Below are 25,584 nucleotides of genomic sequence, written 5' to 3' on the forward strand. Positions count from 1 at the left end.
AGAGCCAGCCCTGGGATGAAGAAGATTTGAGTTCAGCTTCTGTCTCAGATAATTCATAGGTCTGTGACCCTAGTCAGATCATTTTTAAAAAACTTCCTCAAGTTCACCATCTGCAAATTGGAGATAATGAATGCACCTCCCAGGGTTGTTGTGAGGACCAGCTGAGGTGGTAGAATAAGTGCCTGCTGTCTTCCCCTTATACAACAGGCAGCAAGGTGGCATGGGGGGAATGGAGACCCTTGTATGTGGAGGTAGAGAACATCTCCATGTGCCACCAGAGAGCCCTAGCACAATGTCTAGCCCATCTGTGTGACCTGGATTTCCCTGCCGCCTACAACTGCCTGGGAGACAGCTGTATCTACTTTCCCAGTTTCCAAAGCAGGAGCCAATATGTGGCGATGGTAACTTTGCTGAATTTCTATGAAGTTCAGGACCAAGACGGAGTGGATGAGGTCTGCGGTTCTTCTGTCTTCAAACATCTTGACAAGGAGTATGGGAAGATGACCGTGATGCTGAAGGTACCTGACCTCAAGAACATGAGGACCAGGGTTTTGCCACCTCCATCTACATGCATGCCCATCTCTGACAGCCACAAGAAAACAGCCCCAATAACAAAGAAGGTGGAGGGCGAGGAGAAGAAGATGGAGAAGGTGGAGGAGGACACTAAGGAGGGGGAGCAGAAATTGGAGGAAAAGGAGGAGGAAGAGGAACGTGTTCTCTCTCTACATGGAATGTACCATCTGTTAACCTATCCTTCCTAGAACAACGAATAAATTAAAGCTAATCAAATAAGAAAAAAGTTCTGTTATACCTGTCTTTAGGGTGTGTGTGGGGGGGGGGGGGAATCTGGCCAAGTACTCGGGTGCTTCTTGAGTCGCAGGTTGTCTCCTCTACAGTCTTTGTTCAAGGATCACTTTACTGGGTTGGTGTTGGAACCTCAGGTTGGGAACCCCTGCTGTGAAGCATGAATTTCCTCAGCCTTTTGTGTGGCAGATTCCTCTTCTCTTCCCCTAGGTCTGGATTTCATTCCATTCTGGCTGCTTTGATGCATTCCATGTCTACACTGGAACTGTCTGGAGCCAACACACAGTCTACAGAGATTTGTGGTGCGCCTGCTGCAGCTCATCTTGACTCCCATCCCCACTGTGAGGGACTGGATTTCACAGAGCTTGTTTGGTGGTGGTGGGGAGACGCAGGTGTAGTACTCAGAGTTTTCCTTAGTTTATTTACTGTGAAATTCTTTCGAGTTCTTATCACTAGTCTTACCTCTTTAGAAATGATTCCTAATGAAATTCAGCACTCTCAGTTGCACAGAAATGTTTAATTTTAATGATCAGGGTGACAAATATCCAGTCTCCTGGGCATGAGAAGTTGTTACTGCACCAGCTTGGGGATGGATCTGACCTTGGCTGCCCAAACTTTGCCCAAGTGTTGATGGGTACATATATGTGAATAACCTGTGATGCGCTCCGTGTTCAGAAGTCTGAGTGTGAAACGTAACTGGATATGTCCTCAGATGTTGCCTGAGACACAGAGAATCAAGGATGACAGAAATAGAAAGCAAGTGACAGTCAGGCTATGAAGAACTCTTACCCTGGGCAAGTTAACCTTTGTGCTGTATGGACTAACTCTAACTTTAGATTCATCGCCTTTTGTTCCAAGGTATACTTAGCAGGGAACTGGCCATTCCACAGATGCCCCCTCTAACCCAGGTGACTTTTCTGAGTAACCACCATGTGCCCAGATCAATTTCTCTGGGGTTCCCTCACCAGAGCCCCTTGGAGGACATCCTGTTGTGGCTGCTGGCACCTTGGATGTTTCCTGTGTCCCCCTTACTGGGCAATCAGGCTCACTACTTATGTATAGTTGAGCAGAACGCTTCCGTGGTGGTTCACCTATAGGCCCTGACATAGGATCAGTGGCCCTGCATCCAAAGACTCTCTGGACGTATTTTTTTAACCACTTTGTTCCTGGGTTGGGTTTGCTTTTGAACATTCTTCTCTGTTTAGCTGAGGAGGTTATTTGGGGGATTCTGACCTAGTAGTCACGTCCCTCTTAGACCAGGGGCTGTCTGTTGGCCAGTCATTGTGCATGGATCACTACAGCAGGTTGCTGCTGGGCCCTAGGGTAGGACCCCCTGCTGTGAAACATCACTTCCCTCTTATCGTTTTGTGTTGAAGATTCCTCTTCTGTTTGCCTGGGTCTGGATTTCAGGTCATTCAGGCCCCTCTGCTGCTTTCCATGTATACACTTGATCTGGCTGACTGGCCATGTGTGGATAGATTTCTGGGGTGCCTCCCTAGAACCTGCAGCACAGGATAGAAATGCTTAGCTTTGCTTTTGTGGCCTCTGTAGCCTGCCTTTATACTATCTTTCCAGCCTAAAGCCCCACTTGTCTCCTTCAGGGATTATGTGCTTCTGCCTTACTGCGCAGTTCTTTGTTCTTCCTGCCATCCTGTGCCTGCCCTTGGTTTTTGACCAATATTCCCTGAAAGCTTCCTTCTTCCTTCAAGCCTTGACTTGACCCAGCCAAGCCTTTCTGGCCCAGGCGCTACCATTTGTGTGATTCCTTTCCCAATCTTTTCCCCAACTTCCAGCCCAGACACAGAAATCTGTCTCAGGTAGACATCCCTCTCCCATAATCAGCTCCTCTTGCTCATGGCTCTCTGAGTCCTTTGCCTGGAATTCAGATTAAATCCCATCCAAAGAAGCTTGGGAGATTCTGAACCATCTTTCAGGTTTTTCTCAATGGGATCTGGTAGGCCTTAGCAAAACAACAAAGTTTAAAAGTTGTTGGATATACCTCCTACAGGAAAGTTTGCTTTATTAAAAATCATTATATATCATCACAGTGCAGTGGACAAAATTCTGGACTTGTGGAACCAGGGGACCTGGGTGTGAATTGGGCCTCCCTTAGTAGCTGTGTCACCCTGGGCAAGTCATTTAACCTCTGTGCCTGCATTTTCTCCTGTGAGGAGTTTAATGGCCTGTGCTGTCCCTTCCCAGCTCCACACCTGTGATCCTAGGACTGTGATGCTGTTTCCACAGGGCATTTGGGGGCTTCCCTCCCCCAAGCACACCCTTGAGTCATTTTTTTCCTCTCTCTTTTTTAAAACAATTAATGTTTAAAAATTTCCCTGCCATTTAAAAGCCATTTATGAAGGCTGGCAGAGCTGAGCCAGTGGTGATAGAGGGTAGTGCCTGGCCAGGCTAACAGCTTGGCCAGCAGACTCCCTCCCGCATGACCTTTTGTGGTCCCTGGTGACCTCTTTGCTGTTGCAAAGGACCGCGGTCCTGGTTCACTGGCATGCCCTCACCACCCCATAGGGGTGTGATGTGTTATTCATACACTTACTGAACATTTGTGCCCCTCTGGTATACCATAGAGTATGCACATCTGAAGCTGTCCATTGCAAGAGAATCATCTAAGCGGGACCCTTGTAACAAAAAAGGACAGAGAACAATTAAATATGAAAGCAGATTCTTCTCTAGTTATGTAGAATCTTAAGGCAACTTGGATACACATCTCTCAGCAGAAGTGCTGTTTAGGGAACTTCATTTAAAGTATAGTAAAAATGCTGATCCTGATTAGCCCTTAAGTGTACATTTCATTGTACAGAAAGCTACATTGTAACATTTTCTCAACATTCACAGAGCAGCTGTCAATTACCTTGTAGTCTTTGTGCAGACTGAAGAAGTGGTGTATTATTTGCAGAAAGCGCTCTTGCCCAAGGCTTTTGAGCTTTACCATAGCGATTCTAACATGCCCAGTGATTGGTAATTAGAAATGTTACTTTCACTGAAAGGGTCCTGAGATTTCAATTACTTTTAACCAACATGGGCACATTAAACTTTCTTTTGGGTTTATCAGCTGTTTCTCTTGTGCACAGGTAATAAGTGAATTAAAAATGATTTCTGAGCCACTAGTTTCCAAAGAGTTTTGGTAGTCCTATAAGAATAGGTGAGCATTCCGCTTTTCAGAAGCTCAGAGAGGAGACATTTTGGAGGAAAACTGCCTCCAAATTGGACCAGGATTGTACCTGGTAACCAAACATCTGTATGAATTGAAATGGATATTGGGTAATGTAGAAATTTACAGAGAAAAGATAAAGAACTGTTCCAACTATGCAGTAAGCCCGTTGGGCTTCTCTTTCTACAGCCTTTCTTCTAGAGAAATCCTATGTGGCTAATTCTCAGACTGTTGGGTGGTACATTCCTCTAGGAGCAATTCAAAGATGACCTAGAACTTAGCCATGTATTTGATTGCCTGGTCCAGTATTCACTTAGGTCAGTTTGTTTCCCTTGTGTACAGTTTTAAAAAACTGAAAGGTGTTCAAGTAACATGAGCGCAGACCGATATTTCAAGGGAAATACTGAATTTCAGTTCTGTTACTTCTGTAACTGCGTGCCTCAGACATGGTTGTGGAGGCCATATTGCCCCCCTAATCTGTTCAGACACTGTTCCTTGGCAAGAATAATGTGCAGTACACAGGCACAAGGAGTGTAAGTTGAGTTCCCATGATATTCACGTCTGCTCTTTCTGCCTTGTTCCTCAATCTGGTTAAGTGCCAACTTCGGTACTAGTCAATGGGAAAGGTGGTGTTCAGTTGTGGGAAAGCATCATAGCCAATTGGATAATTTATTATCGAGAAAATTACAATAAATCTCTAGCTTTTATACTTAAAAAAACAAATCATTCTATATCATGAGAGGGAGTATAGTGTAGTGTATAAAATTCTGGATTTGGGGAGTCAGGGGACCTGCGTTTGAATTGAGCCTCCCTTGGTAGCTGTGTCACCCTGGGCAAGTCACCTCTCTAAACTCTGTGCTGCAGTTTCCTCCTCTGTTGAGTTTAAGGGCCTGTGATGTCCCTTCCCAGCTCCACATTTGTGGTCCTGTGGAAACAACATCACGGTCATAGGATCAGACCCTTGAGTCATGACTTTCCCCCCCCTCTCTTTTCTTTCAGCGATTAGTATGAAAATAAATTCTCCCAAAATTTAAAAGGCTTTTATAAACACTGACAGAGCTGAATCACTGGTGATAGAGGGTAAGCCCTGGCCAGGTGAACAGCTTGGCCAGCAGCAGCTGCTCTCCCGGTTACAAGGTCTGATCCCTGTGACTCCCCTGGGACAGACCCCCTTCCCCTCCCCCCACCCTGTGTTCCCCTCTACCTCTCCATTGGCCCTTTTCTGTCCTCCCCAGTCTGGCCCTGGTCTTTAGCTACCCACCTCTGAATGCTCTACGCACTCCCTCCTTGTTAGTTCCGCCACCTCCTTGCCCACATGGATCACTTGTGAGAGCTCCTTCTTCCTCTGCACAGGTCCAGGAGGCCCTCTGTCCCCGGGCCTAGCTTGCCCTGTGGCTCTGACTAGGGGGCCCTCTGTCAGAATTCTTCTGGAATCAATGGGATGTTCCATTGGCACCCCTCCCCCACAATGCTCCACTGCACACTCTGTTCGGTTCTGTGACTGGGGTGAGCTGTGGCTCTCCCTCTCTCTCTCTCCTCATCGTTCCCCTTTGCGCCTGCTCAGCCCCGGACATGGCAGGACAACAAAGCAGGGAGGGCCTGCGGCATATGGCCAAGGCCATCCAACACACACACGTCGGGCTGTTGAGATGGAAGCCAGACTATGGCAAGGCTGCTAGCGAATATGCACAGGCTGCCTTAGCCTTCTGCAGAGCTAAGAGGGTGGAGAAGGCCACAGAAGCCTTCCTCAAGGAAGCCGAGTCCCACGAGAAAAACCAAGTGCCCCTCCGTGCCGCCATGGCCTACGAGCAAGCCGGCCTGTACCTGAGCACGTCCGACCACGTGGAGGATGCCGCTGAAGCCGTGAAGCAGGCTATCTCCTGGTACCTGGAGTGTGGAGAGGTAGACATCGCAGCCTGGACCTTAAGGCGCTTCAGCCACCTGCTGGAGAGCCACATCCCGCACCACGTGGTGTATCTCTACCAGCAGGCATCCCAGCTCCTTGAAGGGGATGACCGTTTCCTGCTGGCCCTGGACTTCACTGGCCGAGCCTCCAAGGTGCTGGTGAGGTACAAGAACTACAGGGACGCTGCGATGTCCCTAGGCCAGGAGAAACACTTGTGTATGAAGGTAGCGCGCTTCTCTTTGGGCCGCCAGAGAGCCCTGTTGGAGTGTCTAGCCCATCTGTGTGACCTGGATTTCCCTGCAGCCTCCAAGTGCCTGAAGGAAACTTGTGTCTGTTTTCCAACTTTCCCATTCAGCGGCGAGTATGGTTTGTTGGTAACTTTGATGACTTGCTATCAAGACCGGGACCAAGATGCAGTGGACCTGATCTGCGGCTGTCCTCTCTTCCGTCACCTCGACAACGAGTACAAGAAGATGATGAAAATGCTGAAGGTACCTGACGTCGAGGACTTGTGATTCCTTCAACAATGAACTGATTAAAGCTAGTTAGTTAAAAAAATAAAAGCTAGTTAGTTAAAAAAAATAAAAGTTCTACTATACCTGCCATGTGTGTTAGCGTGCTTTCTCCCATCATGCCTATTCTCAACCTCTTTCCTTGAAACGTGCATGGAAGCCTTTGGCTTCCTCTGCTTTCCCACTGTCCATCCTGTCCCGTCCTTCCAGAGTAGATGCGTTCCTTCCATGATTAAATATTTTCCCTTGACGGATTGGTAATTCCCTGCTCAAAGTGATGGGTTCCAGTGGAAAGCCATCAATTAGGTTACTCTCTGCTTTCCCACACCCATTCCCCTCTTTGTCCCCTTTCCCCATGATCCTCAGGACCTACTTCCTACATTCGTAGACATTTGGCTGCCCAGACCCCTCAGGATGAGATTTTAGAACACCGAAAACTGCTGAGACTTTCTTCCTGCCTCTCCCACGCTTACCCTTCTAAGACATTCTGCCAGAACTTGAAGTCTACACATGACTTAGCCTTTTCCCTGGAAAATGGAACTGGACTTCATTCAGTCAGCTTGCGCTTGAGGCTCAGGTGTGGGGTAAGGAACAGGATCAGTTGTCAATCTGTGTGGGACTTGAGCAGGTCCACCCAGTCTGCTCCCCCCATTTTACATAGGAGGTAGCCCTGGGGCCCAAGGAAGTTAGTTTGCTCAGGAACCCACTGGGGAAAGGCCACAGGGAACAGGGACAGGCAGGATGGGCCCTCTGGGTCTTCTGATTCCAAATACAATGAAGTGAAACCAAGGTGGTGAGGAAATGGGAGCAGACATGAGAGAAAGACATGAGACCAGGGAGGCATGGAACACCACTGACATGGTGATGTAAGCTTTGCCTAACCTCGCCCAGAGGGGACAGAAGTGCCTTGTGCAGGAAGAATCTAGCATCTTTCAGACCCAGCCCTGTCCTGCTCTTCTCTCTGTACACGTGGACTTTCTTGTTGAGTGTTCTGACACTTCTTCTCACTGGGATTAAGGGGATTCTGGTTTGAGATGCTATTGTCAGTAAGAACTGGGGGAATATTAAAGGTCACCAGGACATCATTCCATAGATGTGACAGGATATGTTCTGTGGTCCATGGCAGGGCCCCCTGCTGTGATGACTCGCTCTAAGTTGAGGGCTTTGTTTCATTTTCATAATCTGGCTCTCTATGGCGTGCCTAGCTGCGAATGGGCCCTTCCACCAATACTCCCTCTACCTCAAGAGATTATCCCAGTCACCACAATGTGCTTGGATCAATTTCCGTGGTGTTCCCTCCTAAGAGGCCCTTGGAGGGCCTCCTGCTGTGCCTCCTGCTGTGCCTGCTGGCACATTGGACAATTTACTGGACACTCAGGCCCAGTACTTATGTTCAGCTGAGCAGAACACTTCCTCTGCGTTCCGCCTATAGGCTGTGACATAACATCAGTGTTCCTCCAACGAAGGTCTGTCTGGGCTCACTTTTTAGACCAATTTGTTCCTGGATTGGATTTGTATTTTTTTACCATTCTTCTCTTTTTCCCTGGGAAGTTCATGTGGGAGATTTTGACCAAGTACTCGGGTCCTTCTTGTACGGTCTACTCTCCAGTTATTGTTCACAGATCACTACAGTGGGGTGGTCCTGGAACCTAGGTTAGGAACCCCTGCTATGAATCCTTAATTTCTTCTGACCTTTTGTCCTGCAGATTCCTCTTCTGTTTCCTGGATCTGGATTTCAGGCCATTCTGGACCCTACACTCCTTGCAGTGTCTACACTGGAACTGTGCAGGGACAACAAGCAGTCTGAGGAAAGATTTCTGGGGTATCTCCTAGAGTTCACCCTTAGCCCCACTGTGAGAGATATCATTCTGTGTGGATTTGGACAACCTGTTCCCTTTTCTTGACCCTGGACATACTTCAGGGAAATTTTAGCCTACCTCCACCTATGGTTTTCATTATTGTGTTTTATGTGTTCTACAAATTCTTGGCAGGTGCAACTTTAGGATTCTGGCCCATATCACACCGTAGGCCCCCCTGAGGTGAAGGCCTGACCCAGGCATTGGACTTTCTATAAGATTATCTTCCTCTATACCAGGGTCTCCATTTCAGGAGCTATGAGGTGACTTGCTGCTTTTCCTCTAGACTGATGGATTGCCTTTGGACCATGTGTATTCATTTTAAATTCTTCTTGGTTCATTCTGCTGTCCAAGGAGCTGGTTCACTGAATGCTTCTGCTTGGGCTTTCCTGTTGCTCTCTTTGACTCATTTTCGCTAGGCAGCTGATTAATGGGATTCTGGTTGAGATCCTATTGTTTGTCAGGACTGAAGGAATATTGAAGGTCACAAGAACAACTTTTTGCAGATATGAGGGAATCTCTTCAGTACTCTGTGCTGTGATGCCATGGTGACAGCCAGATCGAAGTTGAGGGATTTTTTTCATATTCATTCTCTTTTGCTCTATCACAAAATTTGCTGGCTTTTGGCCCATCCACAGATGTTCCCTGCAGCCTAGAAGGTTTTCTCAGAAACCACCATGTGCCCAGATTACTTTCTGTGGGGTTCTCTCCACAAAGCCCTTTGGAGGGCCTCCTGCTGAGACACCTGGTACCCTGCAAGGTTCCTGGGTCCCCCATAAGGGGCACTGAGGATCGTTGCTTCCATTCACTTGAGAAGAACACTTCCTCTGTATTCCACCTGTAGCCGAAGACATACCATCAGTGTCCCTCCGTCTATATCTCTGGGCTCCTTTTGTGTTAACCCATTTGTTCCTGGGTTGGGTTCCTTTTCGCTGAGGAGTTCATTTGTTGAATTCTGGCCAAGTACTGGGGTCCCTCTTGAAGCAGGGGCTTTCTTATCTGCAGTCAGCGCTCCTGGATCACTACAGTGCTTTGCTAGTAGAACTTGGGTTGAGAGCCCTTGCTGTGATGCTGAATTTCCTCTTAGCCTTTTGTGCTGCAAGTTCCTCTTCTCTTTTGCCTGAGTCTGGATTTCAGGCCATTCAGGCCCCTCTCCTGCTTTCCATGTCTACAGTGGAACTGTCCAGACCCTCCAGAAAAAGGAGCAGGGCAGGCTGCAGGTGAGTCTGGAACCCACCAAGGCCAATGGTGACTTGTCCATCTCCATCCTGCCTAGCAGTAGTGTCCCCAGGACACAGAACTTCCTGGAGATGGCTGTAGCTATCCACCCTGGGCAGAGACTCCCCCAGTATCAGAATCCAGGCCATGCTCCTGAGCTTCACTGAGTAGACCAGTGTCATTCACCCCTAGGGGATGTAAGAAAGCCTCTAAAGGCTGGGTTTGAAGGCAGCACGAGGAAGAAGAAAGCCAATCTGTCATGCTTATGCCAGCCCCAGCTCAGCAAATGAAGAAGAACCTGTTTTACCATCTTGATAGTCTTCTACATCTCTGGTACATCCCTCTATAGTCAGACCATGTTATAAAATTACATCACATGACATGGCCCCAAGATTTCACAGAGCTTGTTTGGGGGGAGAGAAAGAGAATAGTACTCAAGAGTTTTCCTTAGATTATTTGTTGTGAAATCCTTTTGAGTTGTTCTCTCTAGTCTGACCTCTTGAGAAATGTTTGCTAAGGAAATTCAGCACTCTCAGTACTACAGAAATGCTTAATTTTAATGATCAGTGTGACAAAGATCTCATCTCCTCAGCATGAGTAATTGTAGCTGCACTGGCTTGGGGATGGGTCTGACCTTGGCTGCCAAACTTTGCCCACTTTTTCATGGTGCATATGTGCCAGTATTCCCTGTGATACTCTCCATGTTCAGAAGTTGGAGTGTGCAAATTAGCTTGGTAAATCCTAGGATGTTGTCTGGGACACAGAGAATCAGAGATGACCGAAATAGCATGGAGGCATCAGAGGTAGGATAGGAAGAACCCTTACCCTTGGCAAGGTAAGCTTTGTGCTGTAGGGACTCATTAAAACTCACAAATAGGGGATGGCATGTGCAGTTATGAAGGGAACTTCTGTGCTGGGAGCACAGTATATCAACATTAGTATATCCCAGATTCTTCCATTATCATACCTGAGTTTTCTGAATTATGCACTTCTTCCAAGCCAGTCCTTTAATGAACCTACATTCCTTCCCTGCATCCAATACTGATTTGTGGTGGACAAACCAACTGGTGGCCAGCCTGCTGTCCTTAGTTTGGCTGGTCTGTAAGGAACAGGCACCTGACACATACCTCCTGGCACCACGTGGACCTTCCACTACGTGCTGCCACACCCTCCAGCGCTTGAGTATCTTGTACAACAGGGCATTCTTTATTTCCTTGAAATTCTTTATTTCTGTCAACTGATTTTTGCTGTGGAAAAAGTTGGGGGCATAATCCGTCATTCGTTGCCCTTGATCCACAAAGTAATGTGGCTTCTCATCAATATTTTTCCTAAAGTGTTGTGATTTCTGGTAAATCTTGACTGAGTTTTAAACCATCTTGTTGCTTAGAATGACATGTCTCTTATGCCTCCCTTTTGTGACATGAGGTCTGATTTTTATTAATTATCTTTGGGTATTGACAGTTACAAATAGACCATTTTCCCTGCAGAGATAATTTTGTCCCTTTGTCTACGTTATGCCTCGATTTCTAGTCCCAATGAAGTGAAGCCCAATGGGCATTATCAGTGTTTTATTCTGAATTTTACTGTGAATGAGTCTAGAGTTACTCTTATATACAATGCCAGTTAATTCAGAGTTTTAGATAGTTCAGTTGCACCGACAAATGAAGATTATTAAAGACACGAGAAATCTCGAGTTGTTCGTAATCAATCACTTTATTTAGTGACCAACACAGAGGAAAGCCAGGAAAAGACAGAAGACTGAGTGCACGATGCAGAAGATGCAGAGCGCATCTAGGATGATCAGCGTCACGTCACAGAGGTGTCCTTAACTGGCTGGAAAGAGGCTGCAGGATGTTATTCCTCACTGGCGCCATGCTGTCTTGCATGCTGGAATCCAGAGCACACCTGCAGCCCCAGGACAGTGACATTGTCTGACAGGAACCTGACACTGAGGAAGATCTTGTCTTACAAGGATCTTGGTTAGATAGACTTGGTGGTGCTACTGCTGCTGCTGCTGTTGCTGCAAAATGAATAGATTAAAAAATACCTCCTGACCCCTGGAAATGTGAGGCTCTCCAAAGCTGGAGGTTACTATACGTTCCTCCATCAAAAACACCATGTTACAAGTTCAATTCATGAAGAGTAAGAAACTACATTAAGTTGGAACTTGCTTACTCCGTACGTGTCTAGTTTTATCGTCATTTTGAACGTGTAGGATACGTCCGCATGACCTTAAGATCTTAACGTTTGGGGGTGAGGATCAATGAGCCAAGGGTGCTTACCTGACTGGAGAATGTCATGCTTCTAAGAGTCTGGAAGCCAAGTCTTGTTTTTGAAAATCTTTGTAGAGGTGCCAAGATTTTCCCTCAGAATATCTGGAATGAGCAGTAAACAACCTTGAGTTCCAACTTGAAAACCTTTGTAGAGGGACTGAGATTTTTACTCAACAGTCTAGAAAGAGCAGTAAACTACCTTGAGTTCCAACGTGAAAATCTTTGTAGAGGGACTGAGATTTTATTTTAACTCAGAATATCTAGAATGACCAGTACAAAACCTTGAGCCTCTACTTTCAGTTAGGTCGGGACTCTTGGGTTATCACTCACTTTCCCAGGGGAGGGAAGTTGATACCCTCCCTCTTAGACTTGTTGGCCCAGATTTAGGCTTTCCACGGAGCTCTGGCCCTCTATTTATACCCACAGTAGGGGTGACACTCCCATTGACCCAACAATGCTTGACATCTCAACAACTGCTCACAGTAGAGGCATTTTTACCAAATATGGTTGTACTGTCCTACTTGGCATAAAAAGGCTAAATTGCCTTTTTTAACCAAAATTAGTCCTATGGGTTTTGAAACCCAACAGTGGTGACACTGACTTTTTTTCACCATAAATGGTAATACCAACTTTAAAATCTGACATGCCTTTAACTTTCTTCATGCGTGACACTCTGCAATGGGGTATACTCTTGTCAGTCAATCAATCAAGCTGTACTTTTGATTGCTTAGTGTTTGGAAGTACATATTTGCAAGTGAGGGAGCTGTGCTGCCTCCAGCTTTTGCTCTGCTAGGATAAGGTAATAAGCTGATTTTCTATTGGGAAGGTGATGGCACAAACGCGACTTTTAGAACTAGATGAATTTTAAGGTGCCTTCTCACTCCAAATCTATGAAAATTGTGCCGGTAGTCAGCACAGGTAAGTGGGAAAGTCACGTACACATTTGAAAGGAGAGCATGGAAGACGTGGACTGTGCTGTTCCTATGGAAATTACGAGCTCAGAAGAACAACAGCTGTGGCTTCCCCACCTTTGGAAGGTGAATGAAAATTGTAAAACCTGAAGGGACAGAAACCAAGGCATGATTATGTTACATTCAAATTTACCACTGCTGACAAAAGGATAGTAATAGTAAGGCAATTCAAAACAAGACTTAGACAGATCACCTTTGTTCATGGATGACTACAATGAGTTGCTGTTGGACCCTGGGCTTTGACTCCCTGCTGTGAATCATTACTTTCCTCTTACCTTTTGTGTTGCAGGTTCCTCTGCTGTTTGTCTGCTCTGGATTTCAGGTCATTCAGACCCCTCTGCTGCTTTCCATATCTGCACTGGAACTGTCCATGGCTAAAAGGCAGTCTGTGTATAGAGTTCTGGGGTGTCTCCTAGAGGCCATTCTCACCCACATTTCAGCTGTTAGTGATTGAGTTCTGGGCAAATTCTCCCTTTCCATTACCTATTCTTGATCAGGGGCATACTTTGGGAAAATTCTGGCCTTCTTCTAACTGGGGTGTTCTCCCATTCTACTTTATCAAGTCTGGTCACTGTTGGTGGATCCAAATGAAGGATTCTGACCCAGCATCCAACATTGCCCCCCCTGCTGTGAATGCCTGGCCCAAGGATGCAATTTTGTGTAAGATTCCCTTCGTCTATGCTGGGGTCTCCTTTTCAAGAGCTTCAGGTCCACCTCCTGCTTTCCCTCTAGACTGAAGGATTGCCTGAGACCATGTCTAATCAATGGAGATGTTTCTAGGGTTACTTCTAAAGTCCAAGGAACTGGTTCGATGAATGCTTGTGCATGGGTTTCCTTCTTACTCTCTTTGACTCATTTTCTCCAGGCAACTGATTAATAGGATTCTGGTTGAGATCCTGTTGTCAGTCAAGACTGATGAAGTATGGATGGTCACAAGAACAAATATTTACAGATATGAGGGGAAAAGTGCAGGGCCAACAGACAGGCTGTGGAAAGATTTCTGGGGTGCCTCCCTAGAGCCTGAAGGAGAGGATACAAATGCTTAACTTTGCAGTTGAAACCTCTGTAACTTGCCATTACATTATCTTTCCAGCCTAAGCACCACTATTTTCCTTCAGGGCTTCTGCCTTACTGGGCAGTTCTTTGTAAGTCCTGTCACCCTTTGCCCACCCTTTAGGTTTGACCAATATGGTCTGAAAGCTTCCTTCTTCCTTCAAGGCTTGCATTGACCCAGCCAAGCCTTTCTGACAGAGGTGATACAACTTGCATGATACCTTTCTGATTTTTTCCCCAACTTTCAGTTCCTACGCAGAATTCTGACTCAGTTAGACTCTCTCCATCCAATAATCAGCTCCTCTTGCTCATGGTCTCTGAGTCCTTTGCCTGAAACTCAGCTTAGATCCCATCCAAAGAAACTCTGAAGATTCTGAACCATCTTTCTGGTTTTTCTCAGTGGGATCTGGTAGGCCTTAGGAAAAAAAAAAACTTTGAAAGTTTTTGGATAAACCTCCTACAGAAAAGTTTGTTTTCTTAAAATCATTATATGTCATCTGAGGGAGCATAGTGTGGAGGACACAACTGTGGACTGGGGGAGTCAGGGGACCTTGGATTGAATTGAGCCTCCCCTAGTAGCTGTGTCACCCTGGGCAAGGCCTTTAACCTCTGTGTCTCCATTTCCTCCTCTGTTGAGTTTAATGGAGTGTGATGTCCCTTCCCAGCTCCAAACCTGTGATCCTGTGACTGGGATGCTCTTTCCATGGACATTGTGGGGTTTCCCTCCCTCGCAAAGCACACCCTTGAGTCATGTCTTTTTTTTTCTCTTTTCTTTCAGCAATTAGGATGAAAAACTTCCCCTGAAATTTAAAAGCCACTTATAAAGACTGCAGAGAGGAATCAAGATATAGATGCTAAGCCATGGCCAGGCTAACAGCTTGCCCAGCAGCCGCTCTCCCCCGGGGTCCTTTGTGGTTCCCAGCAACCTTTTTGCTGTTCCAAAGGTTCCCACCCCTCCAGTTCTTTGGCACGTTCTCAGCATCACAGAGGGGTGTGATGAGTTAGTTACTAGGTCTGAGCCCTGTGGCTCTCCCTCGAAGCATCCCCTTCCTCCCCTCCCCCACCCTGTGTTCCCCTCTGCCTCTCCATTGGCCCTTCTCTGTGGCCCCAGTCTGGCCCAGGTCTTTGGCTACCCAGTGCTGAATGCTGTCCAGACTCCCTCCTTGTTGGTTTGGCCACCTCCTTGCCTGGATCGATTGCTTGCGAGATGTCCTTCTCGCTCTCCAAGGACCCAGGAGTCCCTATCTCCCCAGCCCCACTTCCACTATGGCTCTGACTCCAGGGACCTCTGTCGAGATGCTTATGCAATCAATGGGGTGTTCCATTTGAACCCCTCCCCCCCACAATGCTCATCCTCTCTCTCTGTTGGGTTCTGTTGCTGGGGTGAGCTGTGGCTTTCCCTCTCTCTCTCTCCAGGCAGTTCCCGGTTGACCCAGGTCCTCCTCCCTTACAGCTGGCAGCCACGGGACATGGAAGAACAAAAAACCAGGGAGGCCTTGGGGCATATGGCCCAGGCCACCCAATACAAGTGCATTGGACTGTTGAGATGGAAGCCCGACTACGGGAAGGCTGCGAGCGAGTATGAGCAGGCCGCCTTAGCCTTCCTCAGGGCCAAGAGGCTGGAGGAGGCCTCAGAAGCCTTCCTCAAGGAAGCTGAGTCCCACGAGAGAAACAGAGCACCCCTGTGTGCCGCAATGGCCTATGAGCAAGCTGGCCTGTACCTGAGCAAGTCCAACCACCTGGAGAAGGCCGCCCAGGCCGTGAAGCAGGCTGTCTCCTGGTACCTGGAGTGTGGAGAAGCAGACACCGCAGCCTGGACCTTGAGGCGCTTCAGACAGCTGCTGGAGAGCCACATTCCGCACCAGGTGGTGTGTCTCTACCAGCAGGCATCCCAGCTATTTGAGGGGGAGAACTGCTTCTCGCTGGCCCTGGAATTCACTGGCCGAGCCTCCAAGGTGCTAGTGAGGCACAAGCGCTACAGGGACGCTGCGTTCTCCCTCGGCCAGGAGAAACACTTGTATATGGAGGTAGCGAGCTTCTCCATGTGCCACCAGACAGCCCTGGCACAATGTCTAGCCTACCTGTGTGACCTGGATTTCCCTGCTGCCTGCAAGTGCCTGGAACACAGCTGTATATGCTTCCCCAGTTTTCAAAGCAGCAGCGAATATGTGGCGATGGTAACTTTGCTGAATTACTATTTAGATGAGGACCAAGACGGAGTGGATGAGGTCTGCAGTTCTGTCTTCAAACATCTTGACAAGGAGTATGGGGAGATGACCGTGATTCTCAAGGTACCTGACCTCGAGAACCTGAGGACCAGGATTTTGCCACCTCCATCTAAATGCATGCCCAGCTCTGACAGCCAGAAGAAAACAGCCCCAACAACAAAGAAGGTGGAGAGCGAGGAAAAGAAGTTGGAGATGGTTGAGGAGGACACTAAGGAGGGGGAGGAAAAATTGGAGGACAAGGAGGAGGAAGACGATTACGTGTTCGGTCTGTCTATGGAAAGTCCCATCTGTTAACTTATCCTTCCTAGAACAACGAATAAATTAAAGCTAATGAAATAAGAAAAAAGTTCTGTTACACCTGTCTGTGGGGGGTGTGTGTGTGTGCGTGTGTGTGTGTCCTCTGTCCCGACATACCTATTCTCACCCTCCTTATTTCAAACGTGCATGCAACCCCTGGGGATCCTCCCCCTTCCCAATGACCCCTCTGTTCCCTCCTCTCAGAGTAGATTCATTCCATGCATGGTGAAATATTTTCTCTTTACTGACTGGTAATTACTGTCAGTAATGGGATCCAGTGGAAAACAATCAAATAGGTTAGTCTCAGCTTTCCCACTCTTCACCCTCTCCTTTCCCAATGATCATCACTACATACTTCTCACATTAGTAGACATTTTGACTGCTGAAACTCCTCAGGATGAGATTATAGAACCCTAAAACTTCTGAGACATTCTATACGCCTCCCCCATGGTTAACATTCTAAGACACATTGCCCAGACCTTGAAAACTGCAAATGACTTAGTCATTTCCCTGGAAAGTGGAAGTGAACTTCATTCAATCAGCTTGAGCTTGAGGAGCAGGTGTAGGATAAGGAACAGGATCAATTGTCGCCCTGGAGGGGACTTGAGCAGGTCCACTCAGTGTAATCCCCTCATTTTACATCGGAGCTAGCCCTGGGCCCCAAAGAAGATAACTTACTCAGCAACCTACTGGGGACAGGCCAGAGGAAACAGGCACAGGCAGGATGGGCCTTCTGGGTCTTTCAGTTCCAAACACAATGAAGAAGTGAACTCAAGTTGGTCAGGAAATGGAACCAGAGAAGAGAGAAAGACAAGAGACCAGGGAGGCATGGAACACCACTGACATGGTAATGCAAGCTTTCCCTAACCTCTCCCAGAAGGGACAGAAGCAACTTTTACAGCAGGAATACATAGCAGCTTTCAGATCCATCCCTGTCCTGCTCTTCTCTCTGTACATAGATTTTCTTGTTGAGCATTGGGAAACTTCTTTTCCCTGGAAAGCTGATTAAGGGGATCTGGTTCAAAATCCTCCTGACAGGAACGACTCGGAGAATACTGAAGGTCACCAGGATATCTTTCCACAGTTTTGTCAGGACCTGTTCTGTGGTCCATGGAAGGGCCCCCACAATGACTGCCTGCTCTGTCTTGAGGGCTTTGTCTCATTTTCATAATTTCTTGCTCTATGGCATTCCTAGCTGGGAATGGGCCCTTCCACCAATGCTCCCTCTAACTCAGGAGACTTTCCCAGTAACCACCATTGCCTTGGATCATTTTCTGCAGTATTGCCTCAAAGGAGCCCCTTGGAGGACGTCCCGCTTTGTCTGCTGGCGTCTTGGATAGTTCCGGGATTCCACCACCTGATCACTCAGGCCCATCATTTGTGTTCACTTCAGCAGTACACTTCCTCTGTGGTCCACCTACAGGCTGTGACGCAGCATCAGTGTCCCTCCATTGACAGTCTCTCTGGGCTCATTTTCTCTTCACCAATTTGTTGGGCTTATTTCTGACCATTCTTCTCCTTTTCACTGAGGAGGTCATTTCAGGGATTCTGGTCAAGTCTTTGGGTCCCCTGTGAACCAGGGCCTTTCCACTCTCCAGTTCATAGATCACTATAGGGGGTGGCTGCCTGCAGTTGGGTTGGGTCCCCCTGCTGTGAATGCATAATTCCCTTTTAGCCCTTTGTGTTGCAGATTCCTCTTCTCTTTTGCCTGGTTCTGGGATTCAAGCCTTTCAGGCCCCTCTGCTCCTTTCTATGCCTCCAGTGGAACTGTTCAGGGCCTGGGCCTCCAGAAACAGGAGCAGGGCAGGATCCAGGGGAGTCTGTAACCCACTAAGGCCAATGGTGACTTTTCCATCTCCATCCTCCCAACAGTAGTGTCCCCATGACACAGAACTTCCTGGAGATAGCTGTAGCTATCCACCTTGGGCCTCAGAGATTCCCCTAGAATCAGAATCCAGGCCATGCTCATGAACGTCACTGAGTACACCAGTGCCATCCACCCCTGTCAGGACGTCAAAAAGCCTCTGAACTCTGGGTTTGAAGGCAGCACGAGTCAGAAGAAACCCAGTCTGTCATGCTTATGCCAGCCTCAGCTCACCTAATGAAGAAGGACCTGTATTACCATCTTGGTAGTCTTCTATTCTCTGGTACACCCCTGTATATTCAGATCATGCTGTAAAGTGATACCATGTGACATGGCCCCAAGTTTTCATGCAGGTTGTTTGTGGTGGGGGGAAGCCACAGGAGGAGTACTCAGAGTTTTCCTTAGATTATTTCTTGTGAAATTCTTTTGAGTTCTTATCACTAGCCTGCCTCTTTAGAAATGATTCCTAACGAAATTCTGCACTCTCAGTTCCAAAGAAATCCTTAATATGAATGATCAGGGTGACAAAGATCCAGTCTCCTAGGTTTGTAGCTGCACTGGCTTGGGGATGGGTCTGAATTTGGTTTTCCAGTCTTTGCCTAAGGATTGACAGGTACATGTATATCAATAACCTGTGATATGCTCTGTGTTCACAATCTTTGTAGAGGGACTGAGATTTTCACTCAGAAAGTCTGGAAGGAGAAGTAAAGAACCTAGATGGGGATGAGACTTTGGGGAAGATTCCTCTCCTCTCTGCCTGGACCTACATTTCAGCCCCTATTGGTGCCTCTGTCCTTTCTATGTACTCTGTGCAATTGTGCTCGACATCCACACTGTCTGTGGATAGATTTCTGCTTTGTTTGCCAGAGCACACCTACAGATTCCCTACTGTGAATGATTGAATCCTGGCTGGATTGGGGCTGTCCATTCCCTTCCTTGACCAGGGACACACTTTTTGACTACTTTGGCCTCTTCCGGGCTGTGCTTTTCCTCCATTGCACTTTCTAAGTTTTACACAGTGTTGGTGGATGGATATGAAGTAATGTGGCCAAGAGTGTGTTTTTTATGACCCCCTGCTGTGAAGGACTTTGACATGTGTGAGATTTTGTGGGAGATTCTCTTTCTCTATCCCGGAGTCCCCATTTCAGGAGCTTCTGGTCCTCTTCTTGCTCTCCCTCAAGCATGATGTATCTGTCTGTGTGTCCCCATCTGTTCCACGAGTCCCCTTCTTTCTGGGTGTCCCCATCAATCTGTCTGTGTATCTCCTATCTCTCCATGTGACCCCATCTGTTTGTCCGTGCATCCTCATCTGTTGTGTCCCCATCTGTCCATGTCTCCTCTCTGTCCTTGTGTGAGGGCCTGGCCCCTGGATGGGATTTTGGGGAAGATTCTTTACTGTCTGCCTGGGCCTTGATGTTGGCCTCTTCTGGTGCCTCTGTCCTTTATATGTACACTGTGCTATTGTCTTTGGCAGACATACAGTCTGTGGAGAGGTTTCTGATACGTTTGCCAGAGCACACCCACAGGCTCCCTACTGTGAATGACTGAATTCTGGCTGGATTTGGCCTATCCGTTCCCTTCCTTGACCAGGAGTACACTTTGGGTGGACGTTGGCCTAGTAGTGGCTGTGCATTGCTTCCATTGGACTTTCTGTGATTTGCACAGTGTTGGCGGATGAATGTGAAAGAACGTGAACCAGAGTGTAATGTAGACCCCCCCTGGTGTGAAGGCCTGGGTTTTGACTGGGATTTTGTGGAAGATCCCCTTTCTCTTTCCCTGTATTTCCATTTCATGTGATTCTTATCCACTTCCTACTTTTCCTCAAGCCTCAAGGATACCCCTGTGACCACATGTAGTCAGTGGGGTCATTTCTAGGCTCATATGTAAAGCCAAGAAGCTGGATCACTGACTGCTTCTGCATGGGCTTCCTTGTTGCTTTCTGACTCACTCTCTGGGCAGCTGTTTGGGGGGATTCTGTTTGAGATCCCATTGTCAGTCATGACTGAGGGAATATAAAAGGTTATAAGCACTTCTTTTGACAGATCTGAGGGCATCTGCTCTGTGGTCCTTGCCAGGACCCCTGCTGTGCCAGCGTCTCCAAGTCTGGGGCTTTCCTTCCCAATCCTTCTCATTTGTGGTATGGCACACTTAGCAGGGAATTTGCTCCCACATTTATGCACCTCCTCATCCAGGAGGCTATTCTCAGTACCCAGAATGTCCCTGGATATATTTCTTTGGGGTTCCCTCACCATTGCCCTTGGCTACTCTGTGTGTCTCCATCTGTCTGTCTGTCTCTCTGTGTGACTTCTTTAGTGCCTGCTGTAGCCCAGCCTCTGCCACCCACCTTGAGTGACAGAATTCTGAGGGGATTCTGGCCGTCCAAACCCTCTTCCTTACCAGGGACGTTGTTGGAGGGTGTTGTGGCTTCATTCTTGCTTTGTTTTTCCTCCATTCTGCATTGGTAGGTCTTTAAACTGTTGGTGGATCCAGGTTAGGGAATATGGCCTAGATTCCATGGGCCACCCCTGTGGTGCAGGCCTGCCCTATGGATTGGATTTTGTGGAAGATTCCCTTTCTCTCTTCCTGGTCTCCATGTCAGGTGCTTCTGTTCCCCTTCCTGCTTTCCTTGTAGATGGAAGGATTGCCTTGGAACCAGTGTAGTCAGTGGAGACCTTTCTAGGGTGACTTCTAAAGCCCAAGTAACTGGTTCAATGAGTGCTTGAGTATGGGCTTTCTTGGTGACCTCTCTGACTCTTTGTGTTGGGCAGCTGCCTAAGGGGATCCGGGCTGAGATCCTGTTGTCAGTCAGGATTCAAGGAATATTCAAGGTCAAGAGAACATCTCTGATAGATCTGAGGTGATCTGTTTTGTGGTCCCGGGTCGGGTCTCCACTGTGACTGCCTGCTCCAAGTAGAGGGCTTTGTCTGAGATACATAATCTGTTGCTGTATGGCATTCCTAGGGAGGAATGGGCCCTCACGCTGATGCTCCTTCTAACCCAGGAGATTTTCCCAGTACCTACAATAGGCTTCGATCTATTTCTGTGGTGTTCCATCAAAGGAACCCCTTGCAGGAACTCCTGCTGTGGCAGCTGGCACCTTGGATGGTTCCCATGTCCCCCTTACTGGTCAATCAGGGTCCTTGTTTGGTTTACTTTAGCAGAACCCTTTCTCTGTGGTCCATCTGTAGGTTGTGACATAGTGTCAGTGTCCCAGTATCCAAAGTCTCTCTGGGCCTATTTTTTTAACCATTTTCTTCCTGGGTGGGATTTGTTTCTGAACGTTATTCTCCTTTTGGCTGAGGAGTTCATCTGGGGGATTCTGGCCCGGTAGTCAGGGCCCTCTTGCATCAGGAGCTGTCTGCTCTTCAGTCATCCTTCATGGATCGCTGTAGTGGGTTTTGCTGCAACCTCTGCTGGGATCCCCTGCTGTGAAGCATTACTTTTCTATTAATATTTGTGTGGCAGATTCCTCTTCTCTTTGCCTGGGTCTATATTTCAGGCCATTCAGGCCCCTCTGCTGCTTTCCTTATATACACTGGATCTGTCCTGGGCTTACTGGCCCTGTGTACATAGATTTGTGAGGTGCCTCCCCAGAGCCTGTAGCACAGGATATAAATCCTCAGCTTTCCTTTTGCCAACTCTTTAACCTGTCAGTATGTTATCTTTCCAGCCTAAACCATGGCTATTTTCCTTCAGCGATTCTGTGCTTCTGCCTTACTGGATAATTGATCCTTTTACCTGCCACCTTGTGCCTGCCTGTTAGGTTAGACCTATGTTTCCTGAAAGCTTCCTTCTGGCTTCAAGGCTTGGCTTCACGCAGCCCAGCCTTTCTGGCCAAGCTGGTACCACTTCCATTGACCACTTACCTTTCCCAATCTTTCCCCACCTTCCAGCCCCCAAACAAAAACCTGACTCACTTAGACACTCTCTGTCCAATAATCAGCTGCTCCTGCTCATGGCTCTCTGAGTCCTTTGCTGGAACTCAGCTTAAAGGCCAGATAAAGAGGTTTTCAAGATTCTGAACCATCTTTCAGATTTCTCTCGAAGGAATCTTGTAGGTCTTAGGAAAAGAATGTGTTTGAAAGTTATTGGATAGAGCTGCTGAGGAAATATTTGTATTATTAAAAATCATTATATGTCATCAGAGGGAGTAGAGGGTAGTAGATAAAAAGCTAGATTAGAGGAGGATGGGGAGCTGGGTTTGAATTGAGCTTCCCTTATTCGCTGTACCACACTGGGCAAGTCCTTTCACCTCTCTGTCTCTGTTTCATCCTCTGTTGAGGTTAACGGGCTGGGATGTCCCTTCTCAGCTTCACACCTGTGATCCTATGTCTGTGACTGTGATGTTGTTTCCACAGGACCTTTCCAGGTTTCCCTCCCCCGTAAAGCAAACCCTCGAGTCATATTTGTTTTCCACTCTTTCATTTCAGCAATTAGTATTAAAAAACATTGCCCTGCAATTAAAAAGTCATTCATAAAGACTGGCAGAGGTGAATCACTGGTAATAGAAGGTAAACAGTGGCCAAGCTAACAGCTTGGTCAGCATCCCTCCTTCCTCCTGGCCCTTTGGGGTTCCTGGTGATTTCTTTGCTGTTCCTTTGTTTGTTTGGCATACACTCAGTGACCCATAGGGGTGTCATGTGTTAGTTACTAGGTCTGAGCCCTGTGGCTGTCCCTCGTACCCACCTCCTTCCCTCCATCCTGTACCCACTGCTCCCATCTTTCTCCCCACTGGCCCTTTGCTCTCCAGCTTCTCCTCATTGTCTCCCCACTGTCTGGCCCAAGTCTTTGGCTACCCAGCTCTGAGTGCTCTACAGACTCCCTCCTTGCTGGTTCAGCCACCTCTGGCCCCTATGGATCCTGTGTGAGAGGCCCTTCGAGCTCTCCACAGAGCCAGGAGGCCTTCGGTCCCGGCCCCAATACAGGGCACCTCTGTCAGTTTATTCTGGAACCAGTGGGATGTTCCATTGACATCCCTCCCCTCTAAAGCTCGGCCCCACACTCTGTTGGGTTCTGTTGCTTTGGTGAGCTCTGGGTGGGGCTCTCCCTCTCTCTCCTCTCTCCAGGCCTGTGTCTGGATTTCAGGACATTCGCGACCCTCGGCTGCTTTCGATGTATGCACTGGAACTGCCCTACACAGACAGGCAGTCTGTGAGTAGATTTTTGGGCTGTCTCCCTGAGCTTTTCCTCAGCCCCTGACCTGTGAGTGACTCAGTTTGGGGTGGATTCTGGCTGTCCATTGTGGTTTCCGGAAGAGGGACACACTTTAGGGGAATTCTGGCCCAGCTGTGGCTGTGTTTTTCCACCATTTCCCTTGGTCGGGTCTTCCAACTGTTGGTGGATGAAGGTTAGATTTCTGGGGTGTCTGCTAGAGCCCTGACTCATTCTCTGAACTGTGAGTCATTGAGGTCTGGGTGGATACTGGCTTTCCAATCCTTTTCTTCCCCATGGGGACACTTTTTGGGTACTTCGACAAGATTCTGGCTGTGCTTCTGCTCCATTGCACTTTCTAAGACCTGTGAACAGTTGCTGGATGGAGGTGAGGAAATCGGGCCTAGACGGTCATGGACGTTCCCCTGCTATCAAGTCCTGTGGCATGGCTGCCATTCTGTAGAAGATTCCCTTTTCCTTTAAAGAGGTCTCCATTTCGTGTGCTTCTGATCCACTTCCTGCTTTCCCTCTAGACAGAAGGATTGCCTTGGGACCAAGTGTAATCAGTGGAGACATCTCTAGGGTCAATGGTAAGGTCCAAGAAGCTGATTCACTGACTGCTTCTGCGTGGACTTTCTGGTTGTGCTTTCTGAGAGTCTTTCTCACTTGGTAGCTGGTATAGGTGATTCTGGTAGGGATCCTATTTTAAGTCAGGACAGAGGAAATATTATAGGTTAGTGGAACATCTTTTGGAAGATTTGAGGGGATCAGTTTTGTGGGCCCTATAGTGCCCCCCGCTGTGATGTCTTGCTCTAAGTTGAGGGCTTTGCTTCAGATTAACGATCTGTTGCACTGTGGTATTCTCAGCAGGGAATTGGCCATTACACAGATGCTCTCTGTGACTCAGCACATTTTGACATTAACCACAACGTCCTTGGATCGATTTCTTTGATGCTCCCTCATAGGAGCCACTTGGAGGACCTCCTACTGCGTCTGCTGGCACCTTGGATAGCTCCTGTGTTCCCCTCACTGGGCATTCAGGCCCGTAGCTTGTGTTCTTTTGAGCAGAACGTTTCCTCTGTGGTCCAGCTATAGGCTGAGACATAGCATCAGTGTCCCTTCATCCAAAGACACTCTGGGCTCATTTTTTGACCAGTTTGTTTCCAGGTTGGATTTCTTCTTGCACATTCTTCTCCTCTTCTCCTGAGAAGTTCATTTGGGGCAATCTGGCGTAGTCCTGGGGGTCTCTCTTCTTTTCAGGGATCTTTTTAGTGGGTTGTTTTCAGAAGCACAAGTAGGAACCCCTGCTATGAAGCATGACATCTCTCTTAGCCTTTTCTGTTGCAAATTCTTCTTCTCTTTGCCTGGCTCTGGATTTCAGGCCATTCTGAACCCTCTGCTGCTGTCCATGGATACACTGGATCTGTCCTGGGCTAACAGGCCATCTCTGGAAAGATTTCTGGGTTGCCTCCCAAGTGCCTGCAACATAGGATAGAAATCTTCATTGCCATTGTGGCCTCAGTTACCTGGCATTGTATTGCCTTTCCAGCCTCTCTCATCTCTATTTTCCTTAAGGGATGGTGTGCTTCTGCCTTACTGGACAGTTCTTTGTTCTTCCTGCCACCCTGTGCCAGCCCTTTAGCTTAGACCAATGTTTCCTGAACACTTCCTTCTTCCTTCAAGCCTTGGCTAACCCAGCCATGTCTTTGTGTCCCCGTTGCTCCTGTTTACATGATGCCTTTCCCAATCTTTTCCCAACTTCCAGCCTAGACTCAGAAATCGCACTCAGTCAGACACGCTCTCACCAGCCATCAGCTCCTCCTGCTCACAGCTCTCTGACGACTGTGCCTGGAACTCTGGTTAGTTCCCATCCCAAGAAGTTTGGAAACTTCTGAACCATCTTTCAGCTTTTTTTCAATGGGATCGAGGAGACCTTACCAAAAAAAAAAAAAAAAAAAAGCATTTGAACGTGCGAGGGTAAGCCTCCTTCAGAAAAATTTGTTTTCTTAAAAATCATCATGTATCATTAGATGAAGTATCGTGTAGTGGATAACAAGTCAGACTTGGGGAGTCAGAGGACCTAGGTGTGAATTTAGCCTCCCTTAGTAGCTGTGTCACACTGTGCCAGGCATCTAACCTGTGTGCCTGTTTCCTCCTCTGTGATGTCCCTTACCAGCTCCACACCTGTGCTCCCATGACTGGGATGTGATTTCCATAGGACATTTTGGGGTTTCCCTCTCCCATCAAGCACACCTTTGAGTCATGTATTGTTTTCATCTCTTTCC

The 25,584-nt window shown here is 47.7% G+C and overlaps 2 long non-coding RNA genes and 1 pseudogene across 4 annotated transcripts; 1 reads left to right on the forward strand and 2 right to left on the reverse strand.

Moving 5' to 3' along the window:
• Positions 1–1,281: 1,281 nt before the first annotated feature.
• On the reverse strand, positions 1,282–5,401 carry LOC140515434 (uncharacterized). Of its 3 annotated transcripts, none has more exons than XR_011971029.1 (5): positions 5,232–5,401; positions 4,813–4,895; positions 3,356–3,437; positions 1,770–2,306; positions 1,282–1,523 (listed from the first exon to the last, which is right to left on the reverse strand). It is a non-coding gene; the product is annotated as an uncharacterized lncRNA (long non-coding RNA). The 3 variants fall into 3 exon arrangements; XR_011971030.1 differs by having other exon boundaries at positions 1,283–1,523; positions 2,038–2,306; positions 5,232–5,400; XR_011971028.1 differs by having other exon boundaries at positions 1,282–2,306; positions 5,232–5,400.
• A 141-nt stretch (positions 5,402–5,542) lies between these two features.
• LOC140516350 (gamma-soluble NSF attachment protein pseudogene) lies at positions 5,543–6,391 on the forward strand (annotated as a pseudogene).
• Positions 6,392–11,156: 4,765 nt separating this feature from the next.
• LOC140515170 (uncharacterized) lies at positions 11,157–12,127 on the reverse strand. The gene is made up of 3 exons (XR_011970864.1): positions 11,935–12,127; positions 11,745–11,837; positions 11,157–11,482 (listed from the first exon to the last, which is right to left on the reverse strand). It is a non-coding gene; the product is annotated as an uncharacterized lncRNA (long non-coding RNA).
• Between the last annotated feature and the right edge of the window lie 13,457 nt (positions 12,128–25,584).

Source organism: Notamacropus eugenii, chromosome X (genome assembly GCF_028372415.1).
Source record: "Notamacropus eugenii isolate mMacEug1 chromosome X, mMacEug1.pri_v2, whole genome shotgun sequence".
NCBI classification, from domain to species: Eukaryota; Metazoa; Chordata; class Mammalia; order Diprotodontia; family Macropodidae; genus Notamacropus; species Notamacropus eugenii.